Genomic DNA, 14,745 nt, shown 5'->3' on the forward strand with positions numbered 1-14,745 from the left:
ACAGTTGAAGTTGTAGAACTACACTCCGGCAGAAGTTATACATATCTGGGTGTAGTCTGCCGTGGCTTTGTGTGCAGGGGTGTGGTGTGTCTCAGTGTCAGGCGCTGGTTCTCCTATGGTTTTGATTAGGGAGCGATATCAGCAGGGGGGGTCCCCTCATCGTTGGGCTCTTTCCAGGGGTATGACCTGCACAAATGTAAACAAAGCACAAGTTTACAGTTGAATTTCGAGAACTGCGCTTCGGCAGAAGTCGTACATCACTGGGTGTAGTCTGCTGATGCTGGGTGTGAAGGTGTGTAGTGGGTCTCAGTGACAGGTGCCGGTCCTCCTATCGTATGATTAGGGAGGGATACTAGCAGGGGTGGCACTCTCATCACCTGGTCTTTACCTGGGGTATGACCCATCGAACCTGGGATAGTCTACACTATGGCAGTAGTGGGATTGCATCCGGGGGTGTAGGCTGATTGGTGTCAGAGGGGCATTGGTTTCTGCAGCGTGTCTTATGCAGGTCAGGATCCTAGAGGGAACTTGGTTTCAGGCAGCAAACCCTTGGTGGTGGTCGTAAGTCAACCTACAGACAAGCTATCGTAGTGGTAGCATGGCCTAATCTGCTTCTAGACTAAAACACAAGAGGGCAGGTGATGCCTGCTGTAACACTTGCTAAATACTTGCATTGGCATAGGGTGGGACTTCGCCCAAGTTACATAGTATTTATGTATCATTCCAGCCAATGCCCCTGGGCTCTTTAGTGTATAGCAGCACAAGCGTGTAACGTAAGCACACCTTCTCGATGAGGATGCAGAGGACGGCGTTGCAGCAGTAGCTGTAACTTCACCTGGGTGTAGTCTTCTGACGTTTTATGTATGTTTAGGACCCAGGGGGGGCTGCATATTAGATGCAGAGGGGCCTTGGTTCCTTCGGGCATGTACTGTTCAGGTCAGGAGCTAGGGTCTTTTGGAATTGAGAAGCGTCCCCTGTCATTTGGTCCTGTCCATGGACTGACGAGAAGCTCTGCGGAGCTAGGGTCGTAGGTCAGGGGTTAGTTGAGGCAGAAGCATCTCCTCTCCCGGGCAGTCTTTCCCGGTTGGAGGAGGCAGGACTATGACGCGCGTCCGGGGCGGCTGGGAGGAGCCTCCAGGGGTACTTGACTCCTCTGCCCCTGCTGGAGGGCCTCTTTGCCGCTCCGGACGCCGTCGCACGGTCTCGTCAGGACACCTTGTCCAGACTCAGGCACTCCCTTGCGACAGGTGGCGGTCCGCCGCATCACTTGGTCATTCACCTGGGGGGCAACGACATCACCAACATGGGAAGGTCCGCGCTGCTACATAAAATGAAGGCGGACCTGGTGGAGGTTTGCAGAATGGTGGGGAGCTGTGAGGGCTGGTGGTCCGAATTGCTCCCACGCAGAGTCTGGCGAGGCGCTAGGTCATGCGCAGCCATAGAAAATTCTAGGAGGAGGGTAAACCGCGACATGCGCAAATTCACTTCGCAGAAAGGCATTGGTTTCATCCGCCATGAGATGATGCAGGACAAGATAAAAGGTTACTTTGAGATAGATGGCGTGCATCTCAATCCAGTGGGCTTGGACCTTTTCCTCCTAGATTTGTACGATGCTTTGCAGGAGAGAGGCTGCAGGTAGGAAGGAGCCTAGTGGATGGGGGGCCCGGGCGGCGGCGGTGGCCGCCGGTCGGGCTGTGGCGGAGTTACAGGGTGATCCGGAAGCAGAGAGGTGCAGCGTTGTACCTCAGCTGGCACATAGGGGTGCCAGAGCCTAACACCTGGACTTCATGGGAGGTCCGGGTACACGTGTCGGCACCTCAGTAATCCTTCGGGCGGTTGTGGGCCTGTACAACCGGGGGTTGCCTAGTTGCGCTCCGCCCCTCGGGCGTGAGTTTAGTTAATTAACATATGGGGCAGCACACAGGTGGTTCCACACTGTGCTGCCCGGCTCATCAGGCGGGCAGGTGGCGAGAATTCGCCCTGCCCTTGGATCGCCCGTAAGATAACCCATCTTGATTACATATGTTGTATGTAATAAAATCCTGCAGCATTTTCTTTCCAACCAAACACTGTGTCCTGTGTATTATTCCATGTTTGTAGGGTATCCATGTGTGGGGCGGGGGGTCCTGTTGCCATGAGGGGACTATGCAGCTGCCCGAGGCCACCCGGTGGCCATCAAGAGGGCGGCACCTTAGTCGCCGGGGGCCTCCCCCCCTGCCCCCTTTCCGTGCAGGTACTCCCTCCTCCCTCGGGTAGGAGGGGTCCAGCAAGGAACGGGGCTGGCCCAGTGACGTGCTTCGGGGGGCGGCATGCCGGGCGAGGGGTACTTAAGTCCCCCTCGCCATGTTCAGGCCTCTTTGCCGCCCCTCACCACGGACAGACGGTCGATTAGGACGCACTTCCCCTCCCTACCTCTTTCCCGTGCGCCAATTGGGGGTGGGTCTGCTTGAACTTTTTAATGTTTTCATTTTTCGTTGCAGGCGGAGTTACAGGGTGATCCGGAAGCAGAGAGGTGCAGCGTTGTACCTCAGCTGGCACATAGGGGTGCCAGAGCCTAACACCTGGACTTCATGGGAGGTCCGGGTACACGTGTCGGCACCTCAGTAGTCCTTCGGGCGGTTGTGGGCCTGTACAACCGGGGGTTGCCTAGTTGCGCTCCGCCCCTCGGGGCGTGAGTTTAGTTAATTAACATATGGGGCAGCACACAGGTGGTTCCACACTGTGCTACCCAGCTCATCAGGCGGGCAGGTGGCGAGAATGCGGCCTGCCCTTGGATCGCCCGTAAAATAACCCATCTTGATTACATATGTTGTATGTAATAAAATCCTGCAGCATTTTCTTTCCAACCAAACACTGTGTCCTGTGTATTATTCCATGTTTGTAGGGTATCCATGTGTGGGGCGGGGGGTCCTGTTGCCATGAGGGGACTATGGTATGCCCGATGTCTGTACCACTCTTTGAAATCAGGCTGGCATCTCTGTTTGAGGTGGTGGCTGCTCCCTTTAGACAGTGGTGAGGCACATAAATTACATTCAAACTATTACATTTCAAAATAAACTTACCTCTCTCCAGGCTGCAGCAAACGTTCGGCTCCTGCCTCGCGCTGCTTGCGGGATAGAAGCATCGAGCCAGTCCAAGCACTGCTGTCCTGCTGCTTACAATGATAAACAGCATTGGAGCAGTGCAGGCCTGCCAACTTGAGGACACAATTGGCCATGTGAGGAGGGAGCGTGGCCTTGGATGGGGCAGGGCTTTATGCACGAACTTCCCAAAATAGCCTTCTGCCCTCGTCCCCCTGACCCCACCCACCTCGTCCCTCCACCAAAAATAACAAGTTCAAAAGGTTGTTGAGGCTGCTGGTGATGTCCTGGGGTGTTTTTGCGAACCCTTTAATGAACATTTTGTGTTTTCAGCCTCAAAAGACGAGCTGGAAATCCACTCACCTTGCCTGCCACCGTGGGATTTCATCTCCTGAGCATGTGACTGTGTGAAGGGACCCGAAATTGTGTGACACACGGTGGCACCATGTGAGTTGGCAAGTCTGGCAGTGCTAGGATTAGCTGGAGCAGGCAAGCACAGCACTCCATCGAAAGACCTACGGGTTTTGCTTCTGCTTATCAGCTGCCTTTCAGCTCTTGAAGCAGAAGCCTCAACTGCGCATGTCAGGCTGGCCACAGTGAAAACACAGCCAATCCGACATGCGCAGTTCAGTTAACACAGCCTGAACTCCTGCTGTCACGCTTGGGGAGAGAGCTCTGTCATGGCCCGCCCACAAAGAAGGTGAGAATGGAAAGCGTAAGAGGGGACGTGCACTGTATGTGTGTGCAGTGGGGACGTCAGGGGGTCAACGCCTCCACGCTCCCATGCACAAACCACCCCTGTCTCTTTGCCCAAAGCAAAGGCTGATAGACTGTGGGACTATCCAGGTGACAGTATATAAACAAAACACTTCTTCATAAATCTAATTTTAACAATGCCTATTAAATAAGCCTGTTTGTGCTGGAATTTCGCACAAAATTATGACTAATCTGAGCACCTAGTCAAGCTTATGATATAAATGGTTGAGTCAAGTGTACGGTGCATGTCGTAAGGCAGTCAAGAAAGTGCTGTCTTTTCTGGATTTCCGTCTTCGGAAAGGTATGTTGTGAGTTAGAAGCAGGTCCTTTTTGCGTCCATGCCCGATAACATTATTCACTGATGTTTTAAAGTGACGCACAGGAAGACGGACTAGTTTTCAGTGAATCAGCTAGAGGACTGTTCAGAAAAACATTGGGGCATATTCCCAAGGGAATGGCGAAGCATGGCATTAAGCAAACATTGCTAAATTCACGCCCTGCCATTATGAGAATGCGGGGATGCGCCATATTCACAAGAATGTGGCGCACACCCTGCGTTTCCTATAACCCTGGCGCTAAATCTAGCTACCTACCACCAACGCGGGCACCCTTGCACCATAGTGAAAGGGTTTCTGCTATGGGGGGAATGATTGTTTATGTGCAGGAAGGTGTCCCTTCCTGCACATAAACAATCATGAATGGAGAATTGTAACTTCTGTGTTTACTGCATTGTGCAGCACACATAGAAGTTGCAAATGTTCATTTTATTAAATGATTGTTTCAATATCAAACATGAAAAAGCTACTCCTCTCTGTTAGGAATTAATCTTAAAAGTATATTAAGGAACTCCCAATGCTGGCCTATGATAGGGGTAGGCCTCACAGGAGAGAACATGAAATAGGCTGTTTGTCACTATCGGGACATACAAAACATACAGGTTCATGTCCTAACTTTTACTTACATGGCACCCTGCCCCTAGATCTACCTTAGGGGTGACTTATAGGTAATAAAATGGGAGTTTAAGGCTTGGCAAGTAGTTGTGAATGCCATGTTGAACTGGCAGTAAACTGCACACACAGGCACTGCAGTGGCAGGCCAGAGACATGTTTGAAAAGCCAACGACTGTTGGTGGCACAATCAGTGCTGCAGCCCACTAGTAACATTTAACTTACAGGCTCTGGTATATGGTAGACCACTTTACAAGAGACTTACCAGTACATCAAATATGCCAATTAGGTATACACCAATGTCATCGTATTTAGGGGAGAAGCACATGCACTTTAGGACTGGTCAGCAGTGGTAATGCGCTCAGAGTCCTACGGCCTACTAAAAGAGTTTAGCAAAAAATGGGAGCCAAAAGCCAAAAAAGTTGAGGAAAGACAATCCCAAGGATGACAGGTCTAACAGTACTATAAAAAGAATCATGCAACATAATGTAAAATATATCATATTTTTTGTTCTTATTTTTACGTACTCGGTGGCTCAGACACCAATTGTAGGAAGGAAGCACGCTGCATGCTTCTAAATAATTACTGGGTTTCTATTATTGGCAAAAATCTTTTGCTGGACATGAGTAGAGTTTACATCTTCCTCAGAGAAATCTACCAGCCGTTTGGTCATGATTTTAGATTCTAAAATGGACAAGAGTTCGAACTTGAATAAGATTTTGCATAAAAACTTCCATATTTTTTTAGCATGACAATACTACCTAGCTTTAATAATGTTTTAGAGCTAGATAATGAAATTAAAATAATTTTGAATCCATTTTTCTCATGTTTCCTCTGATACTTTATACTATTAATATGGAAATAGAAGATTTTGTTGATTTTCCCAATTTTTCCAGTTTTTCATATAAACATACAAGTCACGTGGGAACCTGTTCCTAACAAGAATGCGTGCCCTGACCTGAAATTCTATTTCAAACCCGGCTCGCTGCTCAGTAGCGGCGTACCTCACGTGTTGGTGATGTTTTTTTTAATATGTAATGCCTTGGAAAAGGCGACTAATTCCATATTTGAATTTATGACGTGATGGTAAATTTGACAAAGGAAGCTTGTCTAGATTTGGATGCATTGCAGCCAGAGGGGTGAGGGGGCGTCTTCCTTCACGGTCGCGTGCTGACTGACTACCTGAGCATCAGTGCCAGTCAAGGCCGCGTTTACCGGAACGGTGAGGAGCACGTGGCCCGGATTACCTTTGAGCCAGCGGGATTTCACATAAATATACATAACAATGAGATAATTTATTTGGCTTGGCTTAAATCCCACTTTCTGTCTCGTGCCTGACTGTCTGAATTTGCTGCAGGTACTTCCAGACGAGCGATGCACGTGCAGTAGATGTTTTATACGGGAGAGATATTCCATTCAGGGGCCGAGCCAGGCTAGGAGATCCATATGCGATACCAATAAGTGAGAAGCTTTGAAGCAAACAAGGGTTTACTTTAGTCTGAGCCACGAGTCACGACAGACCAAATTATGCATCAGCGTTGGCTAAATTATGTGGCAAGAAAAGGTGGGATGTGTGGCATCACAATGCACAATCTGTCGTAGTATTGTTTCATTATTTTTTAATTATAACAACTATTGACACTATCTGGGCAAAGTTGACCCTCATTAGCACTAGGGTAGCATCCGGATTCAGCAATGAGCAACGGAAACAAGACAGAACCACGTGACATTTATTTGTGGTAACCTTTGATCAGTTTGAGGTACAATTTTTTGGGGGAGTAAACTCTGGAACCTGTGAAACAGATGATAGGTTATGTAGCAAATGAGGCAAGTTCATTATTATGTAAAAAAATATAAAAAAGCAGAAGAAGCAGAACCACACCATTCGACTGGCTTGTGGTGGGCGCGGAGAAGGCCAGTGGGGTTGGTCACTCAAGTTGAACGTGTAAGCCATTCATGTTAATAATTAGGTAGGTTCCAAAGTTGTGGAATATAACTTTCTGTCAAGATTGCAGATTCCGTAACATGCAAAAATTTAGCAAATTTCACACACTTTTTGAAGTAATCTGCATGTTTTGAGTTATGAAGATAAGCTCTAACAACATTGATGGTACTGACCGTGGAGCTACGTCATAGTAATTGCTGCAGAGATCTAGTGCTGGCTGACCAGTTATTCTGGTTAAAAGTGTAAAAATATGAATGTGCATTTTCCTCAGATTTCCAAAAACCATAAGATTGAACTTTTACTTCCCATAGAAATTTGAGCTGAAAGTCCACAGGTTTTCACATATTTATTAATATTTGCAGACGGGACTTGCGCTAATCATAGTTGACATGTCACTAAATCATGAGTATTTACAGGCAATCAACTGATTCAAATGTAAGGTGACTCTAACGTTGATAGAAACTTTATTACATTATATTTTTGGTTTCCTTCTAATTGCAGCCTCTGTATCCCCCAGCCTGAAGTCTTAGTTCTTCTGTCAGACTTTATGTTACGAAACTAAGGGCTATATGGCTGACATTTGGGGGCTGAATGTTGATGAATGCCACCTCCCAGGAGCTGAAGTCACAATCACCTCACCTGAGACATAGATCTAATTTAATAATGCACCGAGTCAGAGTTATTTTTTCCATTTGCCTCAAAAAGTAAAGATGATGGTGACATTTAGGGGCCGATTCCGATTCGGGAAAAAAAACGTCCGTACGATTTGTATCCGGAGCCCTCTCTGTACAAATCGTACCCGTCCGTCCGAGTCCTGTAGTACAATCCGTATTCCGTGAATCCTTCCGAATCGTCCCGATCCGTACGTATTGCAAGGCTGACGCCGTGAACAGTACGACTTGTACACATGCCGTACGACCCGACGAGTACGATCTGGACCGGGGTATGAGGACGCTATTCGTACGGTCCACATCAGGTAAGGGCGAGTCGTACGGAAAAGCACACAAGCACATACACACCGTACGGTCCGTACCCCCCATGATCACAGGGTACGGTGCGTACCCCTGCGATCATGGGGTGTACGCACCGTACCCCATGTACGATGGGTACCCATCGTACTTGGGGTACGGTGCGTACACCCCATGATTGCAGGGGTACGCACCGTACCCCTGTGATCATGGGGGTACGCACCGTACCGGGGGGGGGGGCGTTCCGTACCTGTTTCGGCGCAAACTCTGCTTTTACGGCTGTTTTCAGCACCCGTAGGAAAAGGGATATATGTGCGTCCCCGACACATATCGTACTTGCTGGGTCGTAAAAACCAGCCGCGAACCATACAGATGTCGCGTACAGCGGGTTCCGAGGGAGAATCGTACGGAGATTAGAGTCGTACGGTCTCTGTACGACTCGTACGGAGTACGGCTCCTGGTACGAATCGTACTTCGTCGTACGTACGGGGGACGTTGCAGGGTACAATTCGTATGGGAAAAACGCTCCGAACGGCTATTCGGAGCGGTGTTTCCCGAATCAGAATCGGCCCCATAGTGAAGGATGGGTGGCATTGCTGCCAGGAACAGAGTCAGGAAGGCTAGGTCCTGCAGCTGGGGTACTGGACCACTCCCGAGGTTCCCTGTATTTCCGTAATATAAAAAAACTTACCTCTGATGTCTGTGGCATGTCAGCCAACCAGGGTTTCTGACCAACTACGTCCTGAGGAGTAGTGCGGGTGTGTGGCCAGTAAGGCCTTAGCCAGCTATTGACAAGGCTTTGGACACCAAGATCAATCTCTGAGGCATGGTAAGAAGTTGTTAGTGCATTTTGCGACGTGCACAGCTGTAGAATTCAAAAGGTTGTGCTGGCAATCCTGGGGGAGGATATACTGTCTAGCCATCTGAATATTCTGAGTGAAAGTGGCACATTCCTGAACACCTCTTTCTCCGATACATCAGCCGACATAAGTGTTTTAACTGCAGTCTTTGCTGAGCTCAGGGTTAGTAGCACCTAGTGAGTTAGTCAGTGACCTGGTTGGTTGCAGTGAAAAAGGTGGGACTTGAAAGGCAGAGGTCCGGCACTAGATGGATATTTTGGGCAAATTAAGGCAAACCTATATAATGGAGTAAATTGTGCCCCCTAGATGAGAAATCGGGGGCTACAAATGTCCGCCTAACTGAAGCAAAGCCACTCAACAAGAATGTTACTGGTGGTGGGTGGATGAACACTGTTGGACAGATCGTCAGTCCAGGGTGCTGTGCGAGAATGGAATGGAGGCCAGTAAGGAGCAGAGGCCACTATACCACTATACAGTCTAGTGTTTCTCCCCATGCCTCCCAGAAAGCAGTAGTAACAAGGTGCCAGGAAGATCTACTCTGATGTATAATCTTGAGGTTTTAGAACATGAGGCATTCTCAGTCCATGTAGAATCGAGTATCACGGGGCCGATGGTGTAACGAGCCTTGAGGTCTAGGGTGAAAGTGTTGAAGCCATTTATTGTTCAGAAAGTATCTGGAAAGCCACAAATGGATAAGAGCCTTCTTTAAAAATTGAACGAGTGGAAAGCAGAATTATGTTTTCATGGTGGAGAAGAAAGAGCACCTAATTGAGCAGCCTCTGTGTAAGTGAGGAGATGGTTTCCTCTCTTAGTTCAGAGTACACAGTCTCTCTCTTAAATCTCTTGTTCCATTAGAGCCTTCAACTTTTCCACGGGGGGGGGGAGGGGGTAATCTCCTGACCAGTGGTATAGGGTGCAGGATTAATGGGGGAGGGATAGGCCCCAGCTCAGTCGGACCTTCCCTTGACGATGTCTTTCAGTTCACTTGGGGAATGGGGATAGGTTTGCATAGTCTTTGACTTGAGTACTGCTATTTTATTCTTTCTCTTTTAGTTTGGTTCCCAATGTATTGTAATTGTTAAAGAGGTCGGCAAAATGAGTCACATGCCAAGTTATCAATGACCAAGTTACTGGCTTCAAAAATTACTTTCTGGCCATATACACACCTGGGGTGGATTCATCAGACTAACAAAAAACTACATACACAATCGAAAATTACAATATAATTTTAAACACTTTACTAAGGAGTGTACACCATCACACCATGCATTGTGGCACAAGTTAAGAATACTGTGATAGATCTTGTTAAAATATGTATGTGTCTAAATTGAGAAAGTACAGGACTATTAAATGTCCGCTATGTAAACCAGTCAAAACAATCTTTTTCAAAGTTTTGTTCAGCTCATGAAAAAAACCTTTGTAATGCTGCTTGTAAGGGAGAGGATTTTTCTTCAATGGGAATATACTTCGGCTTGCCACTGTTGTGTAGTTCCTATAAATCTATATCAGAGCTGCACATTTAGACAACATAAACTAAGAGATTGGTGTCCATACTGACTCCAGACACCCCCAAAGGATATGTGCGCCTGTTGACCAGCTAGCTCACAGTGCCACTATAAGCCCCCCAACCTTACCAAGGAGTGAATAGTGTCTGGCAACCATCGAACATGACAACCCTGACCCCTTAGGGATTGTGGAAACAGTACAGTACTTTTCGCTCAGTCACTCGTGCTCACTTGTTCTCAGAGAGATACTCAGAATAAACAGTGGGGAAGTTTTCAATAAGCATTTATTGGAGCAGCGTCATTCTAGTATAAAATATGTGTGCTGCAACAACCGTTAGACATAAGCAGATATATAAGATAACAAGCGCCAATAGAGTAAATGAAAGGTAGAATTCTACCATGGTGCTAAAACAGTAAATATATGCAGGCATATAGATAAATGGCAGTAATAATGAGTATTCCTCCGATGCAAACCCTAACTAGATGTACCTAAGTGTACCTAGTATGTATGTAGGTCTACAGCTGAGAATCCCCCTAGGAAAGAGCCAACCCCATAACCTGATGTGAGAGTGTGAAGGACCCTGTCTTGGTACGAGTTGGACGCCCCACAAGGGATCTCAGACCACTGCATGCTGGAGAGTCTGCTTGCAGGGACTTCAGGGTCTTGTGTCAGCATGGAACCTTTTTCTCCTCTGGTTTGCATAGATGTGGTGCTTATATACCCAAAAGGTACCTTCAGGGGTTCTACTTAGATGTGTCATAGTACTATGGGCATGTCAGCCAAAGATGACGATATTGATGACCCTTATACCGAGTTATTATTCAGAAGATGGAAATCCTGCTGTGATACTGAGAATCCTTATGCATTACAAATTAGGCTGGTTTTTGGAAAAAACTTCATGACATTTATGCATCACCTAACTTGGTAAAAGGTCAGCGCCAGACCCGTTATGTAGGACAGTGGTAGGACAAATGTAGGTGAAAGGTTGTGCAACTACCTAGGCCTATATTGGGGTACATTTGGGTTCATAACACCACTGTAAACCACTTATATCAGAGCAATGAGTTGGAATCACTATAATATACTTCATAATATTACTTTGAACCAATCAAATTAATTTAAATCGGGGATGTGATAGGTTTCTGAGTGTGGTACATAAATTATATCTGAGTGCCTTTTATTCTATCCCGTTTAAATGCAGTATGCTTCTAATACAAATCCACAAGATTTAAAAGCAAATCACAAAGCTGTATTGCACTATGGATGCTACAGAGGGTGAACATATTTTTTTTTGGTTTGGCACAAATGTGTTAGCTCTCTGTCAGAGCTTTTGAAATTAAGAGGTCAGAACAATACAGGAGATGGACTTGGGGTCAACCTTCCTTCAGACATTGCTTTGTTGGAGGGTCATTCACAATTTCAAGCAGCCCACAGGAAAGTCATTCAGTGGGAGGGCTATCAGTAATCTTGAGTACTGGCATGTTGCCTCTTTAACTCTGAAACTGCATCAGGAGGTGACGTGGAGTGACCCATGGTAGGTAAAGGTTCTATCTCTAGCAATTATCAAGGCACAGCGCACACTGGCCATCTAGGAAACTGCTGCATTCAGTCCACACATTGAAGCTGGAGACAACAGCATGGAGCTAACAGCACTATTTATTTATTTACAGTGGGGATGCGTTTATGGTTGGGAATTGCGATTCTCCTATTACCATGACTGGAGAATCTGGATTTCATTAAAGACACGGAAGCTAACATTATGCATATTTCTTTTAATGTATATTTCTTTTAATGCATCCTGCAAGCAGCCACTTGAAAGCATACATCATAAAGTATAAAGTTCTAGAACAGAACGTTAAGAACATACAATAGGCATGAGTCCAGAACAATCTGCCTCTTTTAAATGTGGTGGAGAAGAAAATAAGTCCACATTTTAAACTTCCAAACGCTTCCTTTAGATCCAGCGGAAAAAGAAGGGTAACGATGGACAAGGAAGGATCCAAGGCTCAAACTTCTGCACATTATGAAAGGTTACCTGAAAAAGAAAGAGATATAAGTACTTCAAGTAAAGAGAGTAAATGGGGTAGAAAGACAAGCAATGTAACACTAAACAATATAATGTTATTATTTAATCAACTATTTATTATATAATCTCAACGTTATTCCAAAAATGTTCTTAAAAATGTATTCAGACATGAGAATACATATAATGTAAGCTTTAGTCATCCAAGGGAAGGGATGGGTGGGATAATGTTAGCCTCCGTGTCTTTAATGAAATCCAGATTCTCTAGTCATGGTAATAGGAGAATCGCAATTTCATTACAAGACCGGAGGCTACCATTATGCATGTTGGTAGCTTTGTAAGACTATATCAGACATGTGTTTGATTGGTTTGCAGTAATGCTGTGCGAAAGTGTTAGCTTTAGACCAGTCGGCCGCTTTAAGAATATCGTCCAACTTACCACCGGACCAGAAAGATTTACTGGTCATAGCACCTCTTACGGAATGAGCTTGGAATTTCTTTAGATCAATACCTGCTAAATTGATAACAGTTTTAACCCATCTGGCAATAGAAGCCGAAGTTATAGCTCAGTGAGATTTAACAAAGAATATAAGCAACTGATTCACATCCTGGGCACTAAGTCCATTCATTCTGCAGTTGTACTCTCTCATGCTTTCAACCACACAATGTTCCTTGCATAAATCGAAAGGGGATAAAAGATTGAATCAGACATAGTCTTAGTTCTTCTAATTAACTCAAATTTGACTCCAAACATGTTATAGGATCTATTTGTGATTTCAAGAGCTTTGACATCAGAAACCCTTCTTCAAGATATTAAACATAACAGTGTTGAGCTTGATGGATAAACTTTTCCTATTCAAGTGAATGTTATCCGGCCAATTGGTGAAGAGATCTAGTATTAACTTTACGTCCCAGAGAGACTCGTATTTGGGTTTAGGAGATTTCCTTAGTCTAATACTTTTGAGCACTCTACAAACTATGATGTTCTTAACTACTGTTTTACAGTTGATGAGGGCAGGCCATGCCCTGGCCGATCTTGTCCTGAACAGAGGGCCTTGAGCATTTGGCTACAAGTGTCTTTTTCCAGGAGGTTTCTTAGCCATTTCTCAATCTGTTTGGCCATGTGTTCTTGTGGCCACCATTCCAAGCTCCTCTGATGTTTAATATTGAATGGGGAGAACATTTCCTTGCCCAGGGGATTGACAATTGTCTTTTGAATAGGATGGGGGATTATCTCGGGTCGGTTGGTTATAGAATTCTTGATCGTCCTCATCCAGATCTAGGATATATTCAACAAATATTTCAGAGGTTTTGTCCTCTTGTATTTCGTCATCTCCAAAATTATATTGAGCACTTTGATGTGTTGTGCCGCTAAGGACACCTAGATGCTTTGTGCCGTTGAGGACACCAGTATAGGTTGTGCCGCTAGGGACACCTGAGGAGATTGAGGTGCGAGGGCCTCCGTTAATAGTTGAGGTGCTAAGACCTCCAGTATTAGTTGAGGTGCGAGGACCTCCCATAGTGCTCCTGGGGGTTGGATGTTCAAGATTTTTGTTTTTCCTTTGTCTTTTCCCCTGATCTCTTTGAGATCATCGATGGCTTGAGAGCCCTGGCTTCCTGTAGAGTCGTCCTCCTCGGTAGGGAGGGATCTCTTTGAAGCCATCACTTGATTTAAGGTTTCTAGCATGGAGGATCTCATTTCCCCGTGAATTCTTTTTTTAAAGGCTTCGTTATCCATACTAGGAGTGGGGGCAATTGCGTCATCAGAATCAATGTCGGACATTTTTGCTAGTTAATTAAAAAAAAATGGCTTAGAAATGGAGCGATAAGCAGTCTTAAATCTCTTGGGGGAGTTAAGACTAGTGGACAAGTCTCTCAAGAGGACCTTATAGGCTCTTTATCTGAGTATGGGCTCTTTATCTGAATATAGGCTGAGGCAAAATGGATCATAAAGGGGGATAGGTAAGCTATTTGGCTAGGGTAACTATCCCAAGTTATCTTTGTAGAGAATATAAATTATCCCCCTTTTTTTGTTGTTGTTGGAAATGGTACTCGCGTGAAAATATCAAGTTGAAACCAGCTAATCGCAATAGAAAAATGCGGCAACTGACGCTCACAAGCTCGAGCTATCAGCTGCTGTCTGTTTCCATGGGAGCGTTTCTCGAGCGCAATTGTCTTAGACGATCAGCTGAATACAGAGACAGAGAGTCGGGAAGAATAGCGCTTGGCAACAAGAGGGCGTAACTCTCCCATTGCCAAGGTACACTCCTCTAAGGTTCTGCTCAGCAAAAATGGAGCTGGAGCCCCGTGCATTGCATCGTGAGGAAGTGAGAGGCACCTTAAATCAAGCGTGTGCTTTGCTCGGTTAATGCGCATCGATCGGGTAGAAGATTGATATTATTTAAGTAATAAGTCTATTTTGGGTAAAGAGAAAAGTAGTTACGATTCCGAAAAACTGAATCCATTTTGCATAGTTAAACGGGAAAGGAAGGGAAAATGCCCCAAGGAGGGGGGAGTGTTTAAGGTTGTGTGGAGGGTTAAGCTCCGGTGTATAGGGAAAGGAAAGGGGAAAGAGGGTGTGAAAGATCTCCGTAAATTGGAGATCAGTAGTAACATTGAGGGTAAAGGGGTGGGGTTAGTCCCAGGAAGGTCAATAAATA

This window comes from Lissotriton helveticus, chromosome 10 (genome assembly GCF_964261635.1).
Source record: "Lissotriton helveticus chromosome 10, aLisHel1.1, whole genome shotgun sequence".
Classification (NCBI taxonomy): Eukaryota; Metazoa; Chordata; class Amphibia; order Caudata; family Salamandridae; genus Lissotriton; species Lissotriton helveticus.